General features: G+C 34.2%; 1 pseudogene; it reads left to right on the forward strand.

The window, feature by feature from the left end:
- Window positions 1-8396: 8396 nt before the first annotated feature.
- Window positions 8397-10024, forward strand: LOC147789915 (exopolygalacturonase-like; annotated as a pseudogene).
- The last annotated feature ends 12140 nt before the right edge of the window (window positions 10025-22164 follow it).

A 22164-nucleotide genomic window follows, 5' to 3' on the forward strand; every position in this document is an offset into this window, starting at 1 on the left:
CGGACTCCGAAGCAGGTGTCATAGACAAGCCTCACCCGTCGTCTTCAACCCATTTGTTTTGAAATATTTTGTGTTCGTTCTTTATTCGGTGTTTTTACCATTATGTTGTGTTTTAATTACTCATGTATGAACACTGTTTTGTTTTAAGTAATGTTATGTTTTAAATACAATTTGTTTTATTTCGTGAAAGTTTACTCACCTTTTTGGAGTATCGAGTCAGACCGGTCCTTACATATGATGACCAGATAAAAGCCTCGTTGGGCTAGGTCATGAAACACTATGAAATTAGTCTAGGTGAAGGACCCGAACGACCATAACATAAAATTAATTTTTATATTATAGTTTTACTTTTTTAATTAAAAATTTTAGAGAGAAATAACAGTTTCAATCATATATTTTTCCATTTAAAAAATAACAGTTATCAATCACGGTTCTATTTTTATTATAAACTATTTAACAACAGTAAAAAAAATAATAATAATAAAAGAATTAATTAATAATAACTAATCCCTTCCCTCTCCCAATAACTACCACCCTAAAATACTCAACTAACTTCTTCTCACAAAACCATATGTTACAAAAAAGAAAATAATGAATTAGAAATACAAACAAATGGGTTAGTTTATTTATTTATTTATTTTTGGGTTATTACCAGATCAACGGTTATCTTCCATTACACTCCTTTTCAACTATAAAGAGTGAAACAAGTCATGCACAAACAAATGTGTTCATACCCATCTCTTTTTCTCTCCCATTTCAACCACATGAGTTTATTTTCAACACTTGCACTTTCTCTCTTAATTTCATTATTCTTTGCTAACCAAGTGACTACCATCGAAGGATCATTCCTCCAAAACCCAAAGATTATGGTCAAGATAACAAATGCTCTAAAATCTAAAAATCAGCTCGCTGTTCACTGCAAATCAAGCAATGATGACTTGGGAGTCCACATGCTGACTCCTTTGGCCAGCTACGACTTCAGTTTTCGTCCAAATTTATGGGGCACAACATTGTTTTACTGTTCCTTCCAATGGCCTAGCTCGTTCCATTACTTCAATGTCTACATAGATAAGAGAGATAGAGATAATTGTGAAAGTATGCTATGTTCGTGGCATATGAGTGAGGAAAATGTCTGTATGTTCAACTATAAAACCGATAATTATGATATTTGCTACAACTGGTCCGGCAAAAAATTCATGTATCCATAAATTTGAAAGTTTGATTTTAATATTTAAATAAATAAATATTTTTTATATGTTGTTTATCTGGGATTATTATTATTATTATTACTTTTTTTTTTTTTTTAAAGCTTGACATGATTAGTACGAGTGAAATATAAACGATGTTAATTACCTATCGACATAAATTATAATATGAACATTTGTTAACTTATTTTGGTCACGATTGATAATCAAAACAACTATATCAGATGGGACATTGCATTAGAAGGATTTTGAGGTAGGGCAAAGGTGAGGTAGAGCCTTAGGCTTGGCCTAGAGTAGAGGCAAGTCGGTTAGAGTTGTTACATGTATGATTGAACAAAGTTTAGTTTCTATATAAGTCATGTTCGGTTAGTGACCAACCTTGTCTAAAGTCTAATGTAGCCATAAAGTCAGGCAAAAAAAAGATTTTTCATGAGTGTGACAAAATCGTACCCATAAAGTCAGGCAAAAAAAAGATTTTCCATGAGTGTGACAAAATCGTGACGTTGTATGGTTGAAAATGTACGACTGTGACAATATTTGAAAATGCTAACACAATGTACAGGGAGGTCCATCGAATCAAGTTCACAACCAATTGTTATTAGAAGACAGTCACGGGGTAGTAGTCCCATTTATTTAAGTTCCCAACTTTGGGAGAAATTAATAGAAAATGTTGGGTTTATATAAGGAAATGATAAAACAAATATATGATACAAAAGGCACTTTACATCATGTCATAAGGTAATAATACATACATTTTCCTTGAGAAATGACATATTAGAGGAGGGAAATACGGACTTACCCTAAGAAGGCATTTCGCAACTCGATCGTAGACGGTAAAATAACAATTTAAAGGGTCATTATTTTTTTAAACAAATTGAGAACGAGGAGTTTCCAAAAAATTTCTAAACCATTTTGGATTATAAAGAACAATAAACGGGGTTTGTCAAATAGTTATCAAATTGTTGTGTCATTTAATGAAAGAAAGTAAGAACTATTTCAAATGAACCCTATGTAGCTGATCTGGATCTCTTCGTGGTGGTTTGGTTTAAGGTTTTGTTTACGATGCTTATGAATGAAATAATTATGTTTGGTGTAGTATGGAAAATGTTATAAGAAAGAGAGGACCAATTCATCTTAGGATCATGTATTCATGATACGTAGATGTACGACATAGAGACTAGTAAAGAGTTAACCAATTCATCTTGGGATCATGTATAAAACTGTGATTGATAAATACGATTTGGGGAGCCAAGTGATGAGACATATTACTCCTTATGAATTGATGTGATCTTTCACTCTAACATAAATAGATTTGGAATAATTTTGTATCTCCTAAAAATAGAGATTTAAGGATAAATGTCAATATTGTCTCATATATATTATGTTGACAAAATTGTCAAATATTTGATACAAGACTTCAAAGAATGATAATGATCATTGAAATATAAAGTAAGAGGAAGAGTATCGTAAGTAACCTCAAATGTTGAGAGTATAATTAATTATCTTTCCTGAGTGGGAGATAATTAATGCATAGATGAGAATTAACCTTAAATATATAGTTAATTAAATTATATTAGTTAAACTAATGTATGACCGGAAAAATTAAAGTTTTCTCAAAGTATCCCTGGATAATGAGAATTTTTTTATTTTGTGTATGGAGTTAAAGATTTGATCTTTAAGTGATACACTAGTTACATAAATTTAGAAAATTTAGGTTAAGATCAATTTTACCTTAGATTGTGAAGTATGGTATACGGAACATTTTTTACTTTTAAAGCAACAAAATGACTGGTATGACTATAATAATTTCTTAAACATTTGAAAGGTGTTTCACATGTGATTTAGTTTGTCACTTTCATTGTGATGATAGTGATACAAAGACTAATATGAAGGAAATTTAAAAGATCAATCTATAAAAAATGATATTGAGAGAGAAAGCATCGTGGCTGTGACCAAAATGACTTTTAATGATAATTATTTTGTTTTATATAAAATGACTCTCTAGGCTAAAGTGTTTGAGGGTCATCTAGAATGTCTAGGATTACTAGACATGTCTCATCTTCTCTAGGGCAAGTGAGAGAAGGTGTTGGGTATAGAGCAAGTGGGAGATTGTTGAGATTTATGCTCTAAAGCCTCTTAATTAATTATTTACTTTTTAACTATAATTTTTATTATTTTATTTGTAATTTAATTGTTATCCATGGTATGAAAATAAAGGTTATTAATGTAATCTCGAACAATATGTGGTTGACATAGTAGAGAATCGTGTTCAAGTAATAACCTAAAGAGTCTATAGTATATGGATAAAGTTGGGTGCATACAAGAGAATCGTGTTCAAGTAATAACCTAAAGAGTCTATAGTATATGGATAAAGTTGGGTGCTTTATCCTGGTATCACTATTGATACGGCTCACTTTGTAATCGTTACAAATGATTTTATCCAAATCGTTCATGTGGAGATATGTAAGTGGGGGTATCATATACAATGAGTTTGTATAAGACAGAACCAAAAAATATTTAAAATTTCTTTATAAATCCGTTAATTGAGAAGATTAATATTTCACATGATGATCATATGCGACTTGATCTTAATCCTGAGTGAGTTATGAACTTCTGCTTGTGAGAGCTTGTCCTTTAATTTACATGGGTGAGAATGACTCTTTTAGCCGATTCAATATACCTACCATTTTAGGGACATACCTGTAAAGATCGGGCTGACTCGATGACTCTAAAAAGACGGGTAAATTTTTCAACAAAATAAAACAACCAAAACTTAAAACATATCAAACAAAAATAAAGTTTATACAAAGTATTTTAAAACACAACATAACAGTTAAACCACAAGTTAAGGGACGACACAAAAGGGTAGAAGGACGATGGGTGAGGTTTGTCTATGGCACCAGCTCCAGAGTCCGCTCCTGACCTTGACCAGCTTCTTATTTCCTGAAAAAATGGAGAATAAAGAATGAGTACAAGACTCGGTAAGCAGCCTACTTGTAGGCTCTTAATCGTGTCATTGATATGCTAGGGTACCACACTTTTTGTTTTTCTTGTTCTTATTCTTGTTCTTGTTGTAAGTTCTTAATTCGTTCTCCAAGACACTCCCCTTATGATTTACGGTACTAGACATAAACTTGTCAACCTGTGTCTGAGGCTTCATACATTCCAAGCGACACAGTCTTAATACCTACGCTCAAGGCTTCTTACGTTCCAAGCAACGTAGTCTAAGTCATACACATGACGTACCATGGGAGGTCTTAGGAGAATCTTAATTCATGGCTAGGGTAACTTACTCTCTTCTTGCTCCATTGTGGCCATAGATTCTCCCCATGATATACCATAAAGGTCACGTGATCGATACATGCATGAACATGGCATAGACCATAAAGGTCACGTGATCGATGCATGCATGAACATGGCATAGACCATAAAGGTCGCATAATATAACATAGACCATATAGGTCGCGTGATCAGTGCATACATGAACATGGCATCCTGCAAATCATAACATGGCGTAGGGCATCTCATCTAGGTGAGGGGAATGAGGCCAAACGTAACATCCTGCAAAGCAAACATGGTGCAGGGCATCCCACCTAGAGGAGGAAAAAATCCTCCTTAGAAAGCACCGCATGGTGGGAGTTATGGGCCACAATTAGACATGCTTAGAGTAATACCTAGCATTCTTGAATTTTGAGTCTTGTGGACTTTGGTCCCTTATGTTTGAGTGGTACCTAACATTCTTCTTGTCTTGGTGGTTGTATAACTTGTTCTTGGTTCTTAATCTTATAAGTTGCTAAGATTCTTATTTTCTTTAGGCGTAAGTCGTTATATACATTCGTGATCATATGAACCCATCGTAATAACTAGCTTGAATTATTCTAGAAGGTCATAAGTTCATAATGGGCTCCTTAGAGGATTCTAGAAGGGTCTTGAATCTTGACATGTTTTCTTTAGGCGTTTCTTTAAGTTCCATCTTGGCTTATATTCCAAACTTGCTCCAACCAACTTGAAATCTTGAGCTTATTCTCATGTCATATAAAATAAACCTTATAGGACATGGTTGGTGATTTGGAGCATATTTAGACCTTGAGCTAGGATATGACTTCTTGTTTCGTTTTCAGGAACTAATCGTTAGAGGTTGTCATGTCATATATCGTGTTTTAGTCCTGAAAACACTTTCAAAGTAACCCTTAGTTTTCTCCCCATGAGTGCATAGGTGACATTATCACAAACGTGGCATCCTGCTAGCATATCGTGTTGCAGAGCATCTCATTTAGGTGAGGAAAATAATAAGTCCATCATGACAACCTACTCGTGGTACATATAGCAGGGCATCTCACCTAAAGAGGAATAGGAATCTCGTGGTACACTTCGTGATGGGAGATAATGGTTACTCCGAGCATGGATCCTAGCAACTTGTTAAGCATACCATCTACATTAACCTAGGTGTTTCCTTGTACTCTTGGGGATCCTAGGTTTATGCATAACGTCTTGGGTCAAGGTTGGAACCTAAAGGTTCTTCTTAGGAATAGTCCAACGGAACCTTGTACACTTAGAATCTTATTAGCAACCAAGGATACCTATGGGGGAATTTCTTATTTCATGGGTACCTCGTTAGTCATCCTAAGAGGTAAAGTCATGTGGATCGTGATGTACATTTTTTCCAATATCTTGGTTTCGCTATCTAACGTTTCCCAATGATTCCCAAACTTCATTACCTTATACAACATCATGAGATAAAGATTCATACAACATTTCATAATGTTGGGAGGTCATTTAGGACTTAACCCGTAGGTAGTCTTCCTTATGGGCATTATGGTCATTTTACCCCTAAGTCTTGGTTTTGGTACTTAACGAGTTCCAGTGACTTTCAAACTTCACCACCTCATCAATCATCATACAATAAGATCTACTGTGGAGTTTCATAGTATTTGGAGGTCATCTAGCTCATGAACCGTAGGTAGAGATCCTTAAGGGCATTATGGTCATTTTGCCCCGTTTCTTGGTTTACCTAATTATCCTTATCCATTGACCACTAAATTTCACATATAACCTAAACATGCTATAATATGCTCATCATTAAAGTTTCATAGACATCAGGGCTCATTTAGTGGGTTACTTTAATGTTCCTTAAATCCCGAGCAATTTGGTCGGTTCAGCGCCTTAACTTACGGTTCTTTGAGTTTTTTTTTCATAGATCCTTGTGTAATACTTGGTTTATGGTTCATATGAAAATCCAAGCGATTCCTACATGTATTTCTTAAGAAAAGTCCAAGGTGGCTACTTACCTCATTGTTGATGTTCAGGACCTCCGTTCTTGAGCTTCCGGTATTTGAATTACTTCACTTTTCCTTCTATAGACTCCTTATTGTGTCTAGTTTCTAGAACCATAAAGGTATATCATGAGAACTAGCCTGGAAGGGGGTTAAAATTGAAAAACACTGAGGGAAGACCAAATTTTGGGCTTACTTGGCCGGTTCAACTGAACCGGCCACGTCATCGTCTTCTTCCTCTAGACAGGAAGAAGACACGTTCGTCCTTTGCGCCGCCGTCTGGAAGTGGCCTTCCACAGCCCCGATCTCTTCGTTTATCCCCTCGATTTCTTCATGAAACTTAACGATGATATTACAAGGAAGAGCTTGGGATTGATTTCATACCTTTTGGTGGATCATAGCCTAAGATATTAGCCTATTACAAGGAAGAGCTTGAGATTGATTTCATACATTTTCTTGGATCATAGCCTAAGATATTAGCCTCCAAAGTTCGTCCAAAATCATTTTCCTCGCCAGAGCTAAAACAGGGGATTTCTTATCGGGTAGCCGATTCTAGGAGTTTTCAAGGCTCGATTTCTTCATGGAACCTCTTAAATATCCTTTCATCAAGCTATAGGAATTGATTTGGAGGAATGTCTTTGAGTGTGGAACCTTAATTTTCAGAAATCGTTCTCGGTATGCAACTCACTCGAAACGCCGGATTTCCGATATCATGGGTATCTTGTTCTACGACGTTTCAGCTCTCAATTCCTTCATATAACTTGTGGGTAATCTTGTTTGGAAACTATTGGAATAAGTTTAAGGAGGAATGGTGAAGAATTGCTCTCAAATTTGGAAGAAACCCGAGAGTAGGAGACCCACAAACTAAACTCTCATAACTCTCGAATGGGTGCTCGACCTTGCTCGAGTCTTATTCCATATTGTTTCTCATACTCCAGACTTTATAGGCGAGCTTAAACCGACATTGAAAGCTCCAGAATCGTCGTGAATTGGCAGTTAGATTTTCTGGAAAATCCGCCCGAAATATCTACTTCAGTCAGAGCCTCACCGACTTTGGTTTTGCAAAATAGCCGTTTGATGTGATGATCTGTCCATCTTCTAGATCATATCCAAATTTGGGGAAGATCCAACGGCTGGAATTTGAGTTTCGTGAGATATTTCTCAGATGGTCACTGTAGATGCATCAGAGGGCCATTTTCGTAATTATACATTCTTCCAGGGGTATTTGGGTCATTTCCCGCTTTCCGAATATTTTAATATTATATTTCCTGAAAAATCCATAATTTTTCTAAAAATCTTTTATCTCATGTTGGTCATTTTTTCTTGAGCATCTCTAAATTCTTTCTAGATAAGCAACTAAAAATTCGGGAAGGTCCTTAATAATTAGTAAAATGACCTTTTTGCCCTTTTCACTTACTTTTACTTTCCAATCCTTTCTACATAGGTCTTAAACACCTTAACATTACTTGTTAGGGTATAAAAATGACTTGCTTGAGATCATCATCCTTCCTTAATCCTTTAATTCCTCCCCTTTTGATCATTTAGGTCTTACATGGGCGGCTTATTCTTGTTAGATCTAATTCCTTTCATTTTTTGGTGTTACAATACCATACTTTGAGACAAGTGATTTTGTTGCTTTATTATAGTCATACAAGTCATTTTAAGCGTATGCCTACCATAATATGCCTACAATTTTAAGCGTGTTTAGTTTCGAACAATATTATGTTTGGCGTCCTCTTGAAATTTTCTTAACAAACATGTGGGTAAAGACAAAATATGCTAAAAACAACTCAATTTGATTCCTATTTTTCAATTTGTATTAAATACATAAAAAGTTCCAAATCTAAAACGAAATATCATTGTCTCTCACTAGTTTTCAAATGATATACATAAAAAAAGAAAAGAAAGCAAAGGCTTCATGAGTACGATCAAATCAAGTTTCTTGGCCGCTACAATTTTGATGTTACTATTGTTAGCTCCTACCGTCGATGCTCAATCTAGTGCCGATGTTGTTTTTTCTTTGAAAAGATATGGTAACATAGTGTCTGGTACTGACATCATGAAGGTAAATATATAATATGAACATCAATATTATCACTAGTTGAGCTGATCAATTGTTTGCTATAAGTTTTTGTTAGTTGTGAAATGTAGGCTTTAGCAAATGCATGGAGGGATGCATGCACGTCCAATCGTTATAGTGCAATTTTTATTCCAAGAGGGATATTTAGAGTAAAGCAAGGGAAGTTTGAAGGACCTTGTAATAGCCCAATTGACTTTCAACTTGGAGGAACATTGTAGGCACTAAAAAGTCTTCCCAGAGATAATTGGATCACTTTTGCACGTGTTGATAGATTGACATTATCAGGTGAAGGAGTTTTTGATGGCCAAGGAAAGGCAGCTTGGAAAAGGAACGATTGCCACAAATGCATAAATTGTGCCCAACTCCGGGTTGTAAGTAATATTCCTTTAGCTTTCCTTCTCAATCTCATGCATCTTGTTGTTTTTGAAAGAGCCTCTTACATGTCTTGACATTTACGATTTGGTCAATGTTCTTCATTTTCTAGAGGATAATCTTTAAACAATCCACGAAAAAAGTAAATTTTTTTTGAGTTTTCAATTTTATTGGGTTCTATTCAAATTTTTAGCATCATTACCGACTCTCACAAAATATTATTTGATTATACAAAATGTTTAGAGTTTGAGGTTCAACTTCATCACCAATTCAACCGTTAAGAGAATAACATCACTTGATAGCAAGAACTTCTATATCAACATCATCGGCTGCAACAACCTCACATTCCATAATATCAATATAATGGCACCCGAAAACAATCCCAACACTAATGGAATACACATCGGTCGATCAAATAAGATCACAATCACAAAGTCCAAAATTGCAATTGGAGATGATTGCATTTCTCTTGGAGATTGAAGCAAACTAATTGAAGTCACCAATGTGACGTGTGGACCAGGACATGGAATAAGCATCGGAAGTCTTGGAAGATACACTAACGAAGAACCTGTTGAAGGTGTCATCGTAAAGAACTGCACGTTAAATAACACCACTAATGGTATCAGGATCAAAACGTGGCCAGCTTCTGCGGCTAGCGGCACCGCCACCAATATGCACTTTTTGGACATTATAATGGTCAATGTTAGCAACCCTATTCTAATAGACCAAGAGTATTGTCCGTGGAATCAGTGCAATCGGTAGGTATGGATCGCATTCTCGAACCTTTGATTCATTTTTTCATTACAACTTTACAAATAAACCATTTGTTGTCTCATTTTAATTTTCAGATTCCTTAAAAAATTAAGATGAGTATAGTGAGCTTCAAGAACATTAGAGGAAGTTCTGCAACTCCGCTGGCAATCAAACTTATTTGCAGCCGTCACTTACCATGTGACGATGTAAAAGTAAGCAACATTGACCTCACTTACAATGGAATAAAATGTCCTATTTCCTCCCAATGCACGAATGTGAAACCTATCATTTCATTAAGGCAGAACCCCAAGATATGCTCCTCTCCTTATGTTGTCCCTTGAATTGTTCATTGCCAGAGAACTTCAAAATAATAGACAGCCTTAATTAAAAAAGTAGACTGCCTCTATCCATTTGACTCTCATTCTTTTGAGTTTCTTTTGTTGTACTTTTCGAAATAAATAAGATGGTCGAATGTTTGAAGGAGACTTTGTGTCGTGAACAACCTAATGTTTTTAGTACCTCGACCTTATATAATAAACTGGTTACAGTCTTATTTTTTTGTTCTAGATTTGAATTTGAAATAAGACAATGTAACTGTAACAACCATTATTAAAAAAAAACTAATCCATAACTCAAGGAAAGAATCTTTAACCAACAAAAACATCTAACTCCTCTTTCCCTTTACCCTAAACAAATCAATTACCATTAGAAATCTTTTAGACAGAATCAATAAGTTAGATCGAATCTCCTAACTATATCCGTCCCATATGGCACACATCCATCATTATCGTTAAAGAAGAATTGACATTAGAGGTGACTAATCTAGCAAGTCGTGTCCTTAAATCTATCTTTTTCGTCAATCATGTAATTTTCGTTGCAACTTTTGGATATGACTTGAAAAAATTTAGGTTTCAGATTAGAAAATTAAGTGACAAGTATTAATATGTATTTTAGGAATTTACATTTAATATTGAATTATCTACCTATTTATCCCGACCAAGTTTAGTTTTAGGAAAAATGTCGATAGTCCTAGAAAAATTAAATAACAAAAGTAGCTAAATGTTCTAGGAGTTTAATGTAGAGGAACTCATCAAAATTGGCCCAAATCCGTGCTAAATAAGGCCAAAAAAACAACATAAATCACAAAAGAGAGAAAATAAAAACAAAACTTGGTCTCGATCCATGATGCTATGTTTTGTGTTTTCAAGTCTTAAGATATTTGTTGTTCGTGAGTTTAGCTGGGTCGAGTTGAGATATCTTTGAGGCCTAAGTAAGTTAATTGGATCATAAATTTATTTAACTCAAACAACCCTTATTACATAATTAAATCTTTTGATTTTTATGTTTAGAATAATATCTAAAAAAAAAAAAAAGGAACTAAGCCATTTGGAAATGGCAAATGGTACCCATGCTAAGATTTGGACCACGATTTCAAATTTGGATTCAGCAACTAGCAACTGATACCCTTGACGTTCCCCTGCATCTACCATGACATACCTACATTACCAACTTATCTTGAATTGCTTATAAGAGTGAAAACTATCCACACAAACCAACACCAATTTTTGTAGCATGCTTTTTCCTTACTCACATGCCTCCTAAGATGTAATCTCATGCCTAAAATTTGGACCAGGATTTGGAATCCAAATTTGGCATCTGATGGCCCCCACAATTCCTTGCATCTTCAATGATATGGTCACATTAGTTACTTGTTTTAAATTGTTCCTAGGAGTGAAAACTATCTCTAAAAATCACGTTGCCTACTTTTGGTGGTTCAATCATAAGACTCAAAAGTTAAGCGTGTTTAGTTTCGAACAATATTATGTTTGGCTACCTCTTGAAATTGTCTTAACAAACATGTGGGTAAAGCAAAATATGCTAAAAACAACTCATGTTGATCCGTAAGAATAATTTTCCTTCTTAGAAACACTTCATGAGGAGTAAATAATATGGTCATATTGCAAAAGATATCGAAAAATGCTGGAGCCATTGGGTGTCAAATTCATACTAAAAAATTTGGTTCAAATCCTGTTCATGGGACATTACACTAATCCGTTTAAGGGGTTCTTGTTTTTTTTTTTTTTTTTTTTTTTGAGATGTAATCCTGTTCATGTCTCCTAAGATGTAATCAGTTTGGAAAAATCTCTCCAGATGTAATTTCATTCTCCAAAGAAAGGGGGAGAGATTGGTCTGTTATGACTCTGAGAATGTTTGCAAATAATATAATTACATATTTAATATTATTAGGATATAATACCTCATCTAAACTATATTTAAATATTATAAGATATCCTAATATATATTAAATTAATTTGAACTTGATTCAAATTTTAAATATATTTTTATTTAATGTATCATATTTAATGGTATCATATATAATAAATATATTTTTCTTTTTAAATATATTTAATATATTAAATATTAATTTGAAACCTTCAAATTAAATATATTTATCTAATATATAAATATTAGTTTGACACTTCAAATTAAATTTATTTTCCCCTTTATATTTAATATATCTAATTATTTTAAATATCAATTTGAACACTTCAAATATTCTTTCAAATAAATTGAACCTTTAACGTTGCTATGAGCTAGCAAGAAAACCTTATGGACCTACCGATTATAAGCTCCAGCGATACAAAATTAATTAATTAAACTCTTTAATTAATCAATTTTCATTCATTAACTATAGGTCACTCCACTATAGACCTAGAGTTGCACTCTTATGTACTGTAGGACAAGTTATTTCCATTGATATAATCATTACAAGCAAGTCGATCCTTCATGAGTTGTTCATAATTGTAGCTGGGTCAAAAGTCCGTTTTACCCCTGTAATTACATTTTTCAACTTAAGTACCACTGATTCTCTAATAAACAATTTGTTTATGATCCAATCATAAACCAAGTCCCTCTTGGCCCAGAGAGAAGGTGGGGCCCCATTGTTCAAGTCCCGAAATCAGTACTTAAGAGAACAACTCATCTAGTTTCCTCATCTGGAAAAGAGTGAATTTCATCTCATGATATTATGTTTCAAACTCCCTGATTGGTCAAGTCCTTAAAATTGTAGGCACATTGAATCGGCCTAAAGAGCCATTCTCATCCATGTAAATTAAAGAACAAGCCCTCACTGGCAGGAGTTCATAACTCACTCAGGATTAAGATCGACTCGCATATGATCATTGTGTGAAATATTAATCTTCTCAATTAACGGATTTATAAAGAGAGATTAAACATTTATTGGTCCAGTCTTATACAAACTCATTGTATAGGGTAGCCCCACTTACATGTCTCCATATGAACGATTTGAATCAAATCATTTGTAACCATTACAAAGTGGGTCGTATCAATAGTGTTACCAAGATAAGGCATCCAACTTTATCCATATACTATAGACTTTTTAGGTTATTACTTGAACACGATCCTCTTGTATGTCAACCAAATACGGTTCAAGATTACATTAATAACCTTGGATTTTCATACCATGGATAACAATTAAATTACAAATAAACTAATAAAAATTATTGTTAAAAACTAAATAATTAATTACGAGGCTTTAGGGCATAAATTCCAACAAATATGACATGTATTAAGTGACAACTATATGTACGTAGTCTAGAAAAACTGATATGAACCAAGAGACATCAATCATACAATATACTTCAATGAAGATATGAAGAGAAGGTTGTCAAAATTATCAAAAGATTTTTCAATTCATGCTACATTGAAGAAGAATGAAGTTTGATTGTTGTAAATTTTGGGTGGGTTGCAATTTAGAGTAATTTAGAGTTATTGTATGATTGATGTCTCTTGGTTCATATCATTCTATGCAACTCTATGTAGTTTAGGTTGCATGTAGAATCATTCAAGCTCGACATGATCAATCTTGCTTGTGGAGTGATTCGAATCTCAATCAAGTGTTCTTGTCTTGAGATATTTGATCAACAAGAATCATTGAAGCTAGACATGATCAATCTTGCTTGTGGAGTGATTCAAATCTCAAACAAAGTGTTCTTGACTTGAGATATTCGATCAACAAGGTAATCCGAATCTTACTCCCCTTGTAGTTGATTCCTTATCATATCATTTGGTATCAGAGCTTCAGGCTCAAGATCGGATATATGTTTCCTTTGCGTTTATTTTCAATTTGTTTTTATCTTTATAGTTTTTAATCGACCCAAAATAAAAAAAATCCAATCTGGGCTCTACTAAAAAAATTTGAGAGGTGAGAATGAGAGCTTCATTTGTGTAAATGAGTGCAAACAGAGTGGCCTAAAATTCCTTGAGTGTATACACGTGAGAGAGTGTTGCGAGGTCGTCTATATTTCCATATCTTTTTTTTTTTTTTTTTTTTTTTTTTTGCAGCAAAGTTTCACAAATAGATTCGAGGACGAATCCTCTTGAAGAAGTGGAGAATGATATGAACCGAGAGACATCAATCATACAATATACTTCAATGAAGATGTGAAGAAAATGTTGTCAAAATTATCAAGCAATTCATGCCACATTGAAGAGGAATGAAGTTTGATTGTTATTTAAGACTTTTAATTTACTTTAGGTTACAATTACATAATGGTTAATTATCGCCATTAAGTATGAATGTTACAACTCTTGGAATGTCTTTAATAGTTTCATTTTGAGGCTATATAAAGCCATGTATGTTGTATTTGTAAGTAGACTTGGGAAATATAGAAAGAAGCATTTGTGCTTTTCTTTAGCCAATGGCTAAGTTTCTTTGCAATTCTATGTAGTTTAGATTGCATGTAGAATCATTCAAGCTCGACATGATCAATCTTGCTTGTGGAGTGATTCGAATCTCAAATAAGTGTTTGAGATATTTGATCAACAAGAGTCATTCAAGCTAGACATGATCGATCTTGCTTGTGGAGTGATTCGAATCTCAATCAAGTGTTCTTGCCTTAGGTTGTCAAAATTATCAAAAGATGTTTCAGTTCATGCTACATTGAAGTATATTGTATGATTGATGTCTCTTGGTTCATATCAAAAACACCTCAAGTCGACAATTCCTCTGTGACTTCTAAGCTCCCGAGAACCTTATCGCCACGATCTGTAGCTTCACGGACCTGAAAAAGAAATGTAAATAGGAATGAGTATAAATATATTCAATAAGCAACATACTTATAGGCTCTTATCGCATCCATGTCAGAGTAGGGAACCACCAGCTTACTCTATAGGCTCTAGAGTTTCACAGTCTTGGTACACACACTTGGGCAGAAGATTTAACCTTCATAGCGGTATCCGACATCTAAGGATGAGGCGCTACGACATATAACTTTGTACCAGGTGAGGAACATGGTGAGTGTCAGCCTGCTTGTCGTCGATGGAGGAGTGAACTGGCAAACCCGTCGCACAGGCCATGAGATCGCCCAAGGTTGGGGCGTGCTACTTTTCGATACAAGCCAGCTCGAAAAGTTATTGATGATGTTAATATAACACATGAGGAAGCAATTTGGATCTTAGGCACTCTTAGAACATCAATTATAGTAAATAACTAGCATGTTCATAAGTATTAAAACTCAAGATGTTTGAGTACTAACCTTTTGTAGTTTAAATTCCTTTTTCCTCACGAATCGGTTTCGAACCACCACTAGTGTCTTCTCCACTATTCTCCGACCTTAGAACGGGATTGTGAAATCCGGTGAGTGACTAAACTTGGGAGGGATTTAGTATATATGAAGAGAGAGTTTGTGAGAGTTTTTCTCATGGTTTTTGGAAGGGAGAAGTTCATGTACCTTGATCACTCTATTTATAGAGTTATGTTTGCATGTTGATGCAAATTTGAGATCACAAAATTTTGACACTCAATATTCCACTCAAATGTTTGGGATTATGTGGCAAACATGCAAGTTTGAGTTTACCAAATTTTGACACTCAAAATAATACTCAAATTTGTCTGTGGGTTTATTTGGCAAGCATGCAAGTTTGGTTAAACCAAATTTTGACATCCCAAAATTCCACTAACTCAAACATGGATTCTTCGATGGAGTGAAGCCAACCTTCTTACTTTCTTCATTTTAATTCAACAATTAATTTGAATAATTAATTTCAAATTAAGTAATATTAAATGATTAATTAAACCATTTAATTAATATTTAATATTAATTCAAATCCCAATCCCAATCAATTTCGACAAATATTTGATTAAAATATTTAAATCTTATTTAAATATCTCAGATTCTCTCTTTTTATTTAATTCATAAATAAAACAAAAAAAGGGTTAAATATATCGTATATATGTAGCGCATATTCCCTAATTTGAATTCGAACACTTCGAACCCACTCGTCACACTGTTCTGTGGTTTAGTTTGATATGAGCTAGTAGAGGGACCTAATGGACCTATAGATCATGAGCTCCAACAATCCAAGATTAACCGGTTAAATTCATTAACCTTGTTAACCAACACTCGTCGTAACTAGAGCTGGGTCAATTAACTGTTTTACCCTTGAAGTTACTTCTTGTTTCTTATGTCCCACTGATCCTCTTATGAACAATTGGTTTGTGGTCCAACTAGTAAACCGAATCCCTCTCAGGCCAATGCGAGGGTGAGCCCCTTGTTTAATACCTAGAGTCAGTACCTAAGGGAACTACCTCTCTTCTATCCCCAAAAGTAGGTAGGAGCGAATTCCATCTTGCACCCCACGCCCCAGCCATTCACCTAGTGTTACCCCTGAAATGGGAGACCTATTGAGTCGGCGAACTCGAGTCACTCTCACCCATGCAATTCTAAGGATAATTTTGAATAAACAGGAGTTCATGGTTAGCTCAGGATTAAGATAGAGTTACCTAGGTCATTGAATGAAAAGAAAATCAGTCTCAACAGTAAACAACATTATAAAGTGAGAGTGATTTTCTTCATGGTCCAATGTTATTCAATACTCATTGCGTAGGACGCCTCCACTCACATGTCTCCGCATGTACAATTTAGTGATCACATTGTTATGTCATATACAAAAGTGGGCCGCATCCATAATGTCCCCAAGATAAGGTACTCAGCCTTATCCCTGTACTATAGATCATTTTGACTATATACTTGAACTTGATCCACTCTTATGTTTCTACATATAGTTCAAGTAATCATACTATAGCTAGAGTATTCTTAGTTTATTGGATTTAGATTAACGATAGTAAAATACAATTTATTCAATAACAATCTTTACTGAATAAACATCAATGATAACTTTATTGAAAATAGAATATGTTTTTATTTACAAACTATGAGTTTTAGAACATAAAACCCAACAACCTGCATGATCAACATCCTCCCATAGGAAATCCTCCGATAGGAAGAATCTTATGTGCAGGTTAACCTCTAACTACTTGCGTGTTCAATGTTCTACCATAGGATGGACCCACCATGCAGAATAGTCAATCTACCACTGAGTATCACAATCCTAACCAATGTAACACCTCGCTTGATGGTATCGTACAAGAGTGGAAACTAGTTGAACGCCATACCAGCTACTATCGGTTTAGAAATCTTTCTTCTACATCCTGAGGTACTAAGGTGGCCTTCTAGGTCTCAAGGGTGGTTAGGCGGTCTTGGTAGGGACTCAAGTCTCCACTCTCATAATTCCTGACTCCTTGAGTCTTTCATGGTTCAGGGTTGTAGGTTCTCACCGTCTAATCATCCCTCATGATTCCACTTTACGACAACCATGTTTATGCACTCTACGTATATATCAAATTTTGTGTCATGTGCTGACCATGGAACCCTTCACAATCTTTCACGAACTTTTTCCAAATTCTGGTGCATAACATGTGCTATCCAACTAATTCATAGAGATTATATTCTTCTTGAGACCAGAAATATATCTAAACTTCTTTAATGTCCTGATTTCTTACTCGAGTTTGTTTGCAGACATCTCCATTCATTTCAATCATCAAGGTTTTTGTTGTCGGCAAGATACACCTTAAAAAAAAATTCGGATTTGAAATTTTGAAACAATTTCTTACTTAGAGTAGAATGGAATAATGCGCCTAAATCCAAAATCCAAGATTCAATCGAGCTGTCCACAATAAGAATTATTGCAACACGTTACGTTTAGCATGTTTGGAGATTTTTTTCGGTTCTTTGATTTTCATCGTCCTTGTTTGTTTGGGCTCTTTCATTTACTTTTTCCCCTTTGATCAACACTAAGAGCATTGCCTTAAGAATCTCCAATTTAATTTTCCGTTTTCAAATACTTTCGCTGAGAACTAAATCTCAAATTTAATTAAACTTCAACTTATTAGATATTTGGGAACGGTTGTTCGCGACAACAACAGTATCCCACAACTGTAAAGAGGACATCAAAATCAGTTCTTTAATTTAATCTTCAAAATTAATTTCCACCGAACTCAGTTGACTTAAAATCATATTGAATTCATTTATATGATCCACAACAGATCTACCTTCAGACATTTGTAGATTGAAAAATCTTCGAATCAAATACACCTTGTTCATACTCAACGGTTTTTCGTACCTATTTAATAGCGCCTTCAATAGAACTTACATTATCTTCTCCTTGATAATGTGAAACGCCACATTTTTGGACAGTGTCAACCAAATAAACCCTAAGGCCTGCCGATCCTTGAGCTTTCGCTGCTCTGTGGTTATGATATTCGGTTTCACCCCAATAGAGATTCATGGAGATCTTTCTGGTACAGAAAATCTTCCATCTACATCTTCTAGAAACCAAAATTGGATCAATTGAACTTCTCAATTCCAATCTTTGAGCTTTCCATCTTCACATATGTTATAACCAAGATCAAATTTGAGTCATACATAATTATGCGTCTGTCATGTTTTCATTATGTTTTCAGGCATCTCCGCTACGAGAGAAGCATCAAGGTCTTGCATGGCCAACAAATCAGTAACTTTGCGCCAAACACCAAAATTATTGATTCCATCAAATTTTTCTACTTCAAGATTAAAACTCAAAATTCTCGATCCACATCCTGATTTAATATCAGATGATTCTGCCATTTGTAACAAGTAATCTGGATGAAAGTAGAAAAATACAATTCTTGAAAATTGATTTTCAAGAAAATAAGCACGATTGTGAGCATGTTTTGTAGTTGATGGGGTCAAAACTTTTAGAATACCCCAAATATCACAACCATGCTTTGATACCACTTGTACAAAAATGATACAACCTTCAAAGCTCTGATACCATTTGTTATGCGCCGAAATGCTACAACCACAAAACTATGATATCAATTGTTGTACCAATAGTGGAAGCAAGATCAAATGTACTCACAACACCAACTAATAAAATTTAAACAAAAAGACAAAGATTTATGTGGTTCAGAGACAAGAAATTCCCCTACATCCACGTATAGCCACCAATCACTAATAATCAAAGTGTTTACAAGTGAATACTTCACTCTCACGCTACAAAGTCTCATACCAAAAAGTTTCTCCAAAATGTCACTCAAAATACAATGTGACACACAAACTCAATCAAATTCCGATATCCTCAATCTCCTAGACAAACCCTTTATATAGGGATAATTCATGTAGAATATGAATGTTATATATATACTAAATGAGGATTAATAACCAAAATAAATAAGATATTACTTAAAATGGTTAAAGATTAAATAACTAAATTAATATTTTTATTTAACCAAAACAGCTATACATGGGATGAGAGTTAATAACTAAATTAAATAAAAAAAAATTATGACAATTTACAACAAGTTCATAATTTGCTTAATCGATGGAGATGATTACCAATTTAACCTTAAGAGTTAACTTTTAACAACGGTAACGACCCTAATTTTCTTTAACCTAATTAGTGACGTCACTCGTGTATACATAACTGATTAAGCGTAAGCTCATCCTAAATAACCTTCTATTTCGTAATCATTCATAGATCCAAAACATTCTTATCTCTAAAAATAAACTTTCAAATAACTGAATATAAAAATGAATCCGATCCAAAACAACCTTATCTCCAAAAATAAACTTTCAGATAATTGAATTTAAGAATGAATCTAGACTTTCAAATAACTGAATTTAAAACAACCTTAACTCTAAAAATAAACTTTCAAATAACTGAATTTAAAAATGAATCCACTCCAAAACAACCTTATCTCCAAAAATAAACTTTCAGATAACTGAATTTAAGAATGAATTAGAGTTTCAAATAACTGAATTTAAAAATAAATGAATTTAAAAATAAATCAATGTAACTTAAAACAATCGAAGGGTAAACTCCTGAAAATATCCCATCTCCAACTTTTATGGGTTCTCAGCTTCCTCAATCGTACATTGGCTTACCTCCTAAAAATATCCCATCTCCACCTTCAAATAACTGAATTTAAAAATGAATCTAAATAAAGCTAAATGAATTTAAAAATGAATCTAAATAAAGCAATACTACGGTAACTTAAAACAGTCCAATGCTCAACTCCTAAAAATATCCCATCTCCAACCTACATGTGTTCTCAGCTTCAAGCTTGGTCAACCGTACATTGTTGCCATGCCTTTAGAAAAAAATGTAGGGTCTTTACCTCAAAAATGTTGGTCAACCGTACATTGTTGCCATGCCTCACATGAAAAAAATGTAGGGTCTTTATCTCAAGAATGTAGGTAACACGTGGCTTGAGTATTTTATGAAATAATCAGTAAGTCACCCACTATTGGGGTTAGGAATGCAAACACATGCAACATATGAGCGGGACCTTAACTTTTCATAAACTTTTCATAGCCTTGGGCGCTTTCCTATTCTGGGTAGGGTTGGGTGTGTGGTACTCCTTCACACACGACCCATGTACGTGTACATGGACCCACCAGGCGAGCTCGTAAACATACCTCCTGGACCTGACTTGGTCGAGCACAACGTGTTACACGTAGCCAAACACCACAGAACAGAAAAGGGCCCGCATGATATCATGACAAACATAAATATCGTATTTCATTCTTTCGTAACATAAAGGGGAAGAATCCCGATGCACGTGACATACATCATGAGGTCCCTTAACATATCTAACATGACATTACATAAGTAGTGCTAACATCGCATATATGTTTCTTACATTACATGGCGTCTCACATGACCCACATTACATGGCATACTACATAACATGATTGTGAGCACGTTTCATGGTTGATGGGGGTCAAAACTTTTAGAATTTCCGAAATACGACAACCACGCTTTGATACCACTTGTTGTGTGCCGAAATGCTCCACAAAACTATGATACCAATTGTTGTACCAATAGTGGAGGCAAGATCGAAAATGGCTTTAATCTTATATTATAATAAAGTTAATACAACCTTCAAAGCTCTGATACCACTTGTTGTGTGTCGAAATGCTACAACCACAAAACTATGATACCAATTGTTGTACCAATAGTGGAAGCAAGATCGAAAATGGCTTTAATCTTATATTATAATAAAGTTAATTGTAGCTTTTGTTGGGGTTCAAGTTGTTACAAGAATTCAACATATAAACAGGTACCTACGACATATAACGTTCATGTTGTAAATGGACATTTGGGGAACGATCCTCTTTTGTTGACGGAAAGAAATATTCTCTATTCTATTCAATCTTGAAATTCGATCTAATATTTCTGTTGAAGAACAAGATGTTTAGATCTAAATTATCGAAGAAACCACAAAACGATAAGCAATCAATCCAAGAGAAAGTTTTTGAACCGATTACCTCAATGATTAAGATAAAGAGTAAAAAGAAAAAATAAAAAAAAAAACTCATTTACAAACTCATGATTCCTTCACAGAATAACTCAGTCAAGACTACTTGCATAACTCTAACACGTAAATCTAAACCCAAGAAATGCAAAAGAACTAAGTTCATGGGTAAAGAAACATACTATTCAACTTTCATTCTAATATCCAAAATCTTTGTACCATACTAATAACATAAATGACTATTTATAACCTTGAAAATAAACCTTTAAAGTAATATATAGTCTATTGAAATGTTGTAAATGTCTTCTCCATTAATACCATAACGTCCATTAATTAATTTTAACTTAGAATTTTAATATAATATTCTAAAGTGAAAAAAATACTATAAAACATCTCTAAATTTAAACACATACCCTACAATCTTATTATCCACCAAGAAGTTTTTGTGGCATAATTAAGACACCTTATTCGTTCATTCTCCCATTCTTCAAGAGGATTCGTCCTCGAATTCAATTGATTTCCTTGTAATGCAAACTTAAAATTATTTTCATTCCGTGGTTTTAATCTTGTCGAGGTCTTCCCTTTTATCTTTAGGTCATGCATGGATGTAAAAGTGAAATGGGAGTACCGCTTCCTATGCAGCCCATTGGTCTTATTTTTTTCCATGAGTTAGATATTGGCACGAGTTGAAATTAATTATTCAAACTTGCTTTATAATAAGAATTTTAATTTTCGACAAGAATTCAACCGAAAAGGTAGATACACATAGATTGAGTGCTCCCCTTAGAAAGAAAATTCTTTTACTTCCAAGTTTCTGCATTT

The sequence above is a fragment of the Cucurbita pepo genome, chromosome 12 (assembly GCF_057944985.1).
Source record: "Cucurbita pepo subsp. pepo isolate OVF chromosome 12, ASM5794498v1, whole genome shotgun sequence".
Classification (NCBI taxonomy): domain Eukaryota; kingdom Viridiplantae; phylum Streptophyta; class Magnoliopsida; order Cucurbitales; family Cucurbitaceae; genus Cucurbita; species Cucurbita pepo.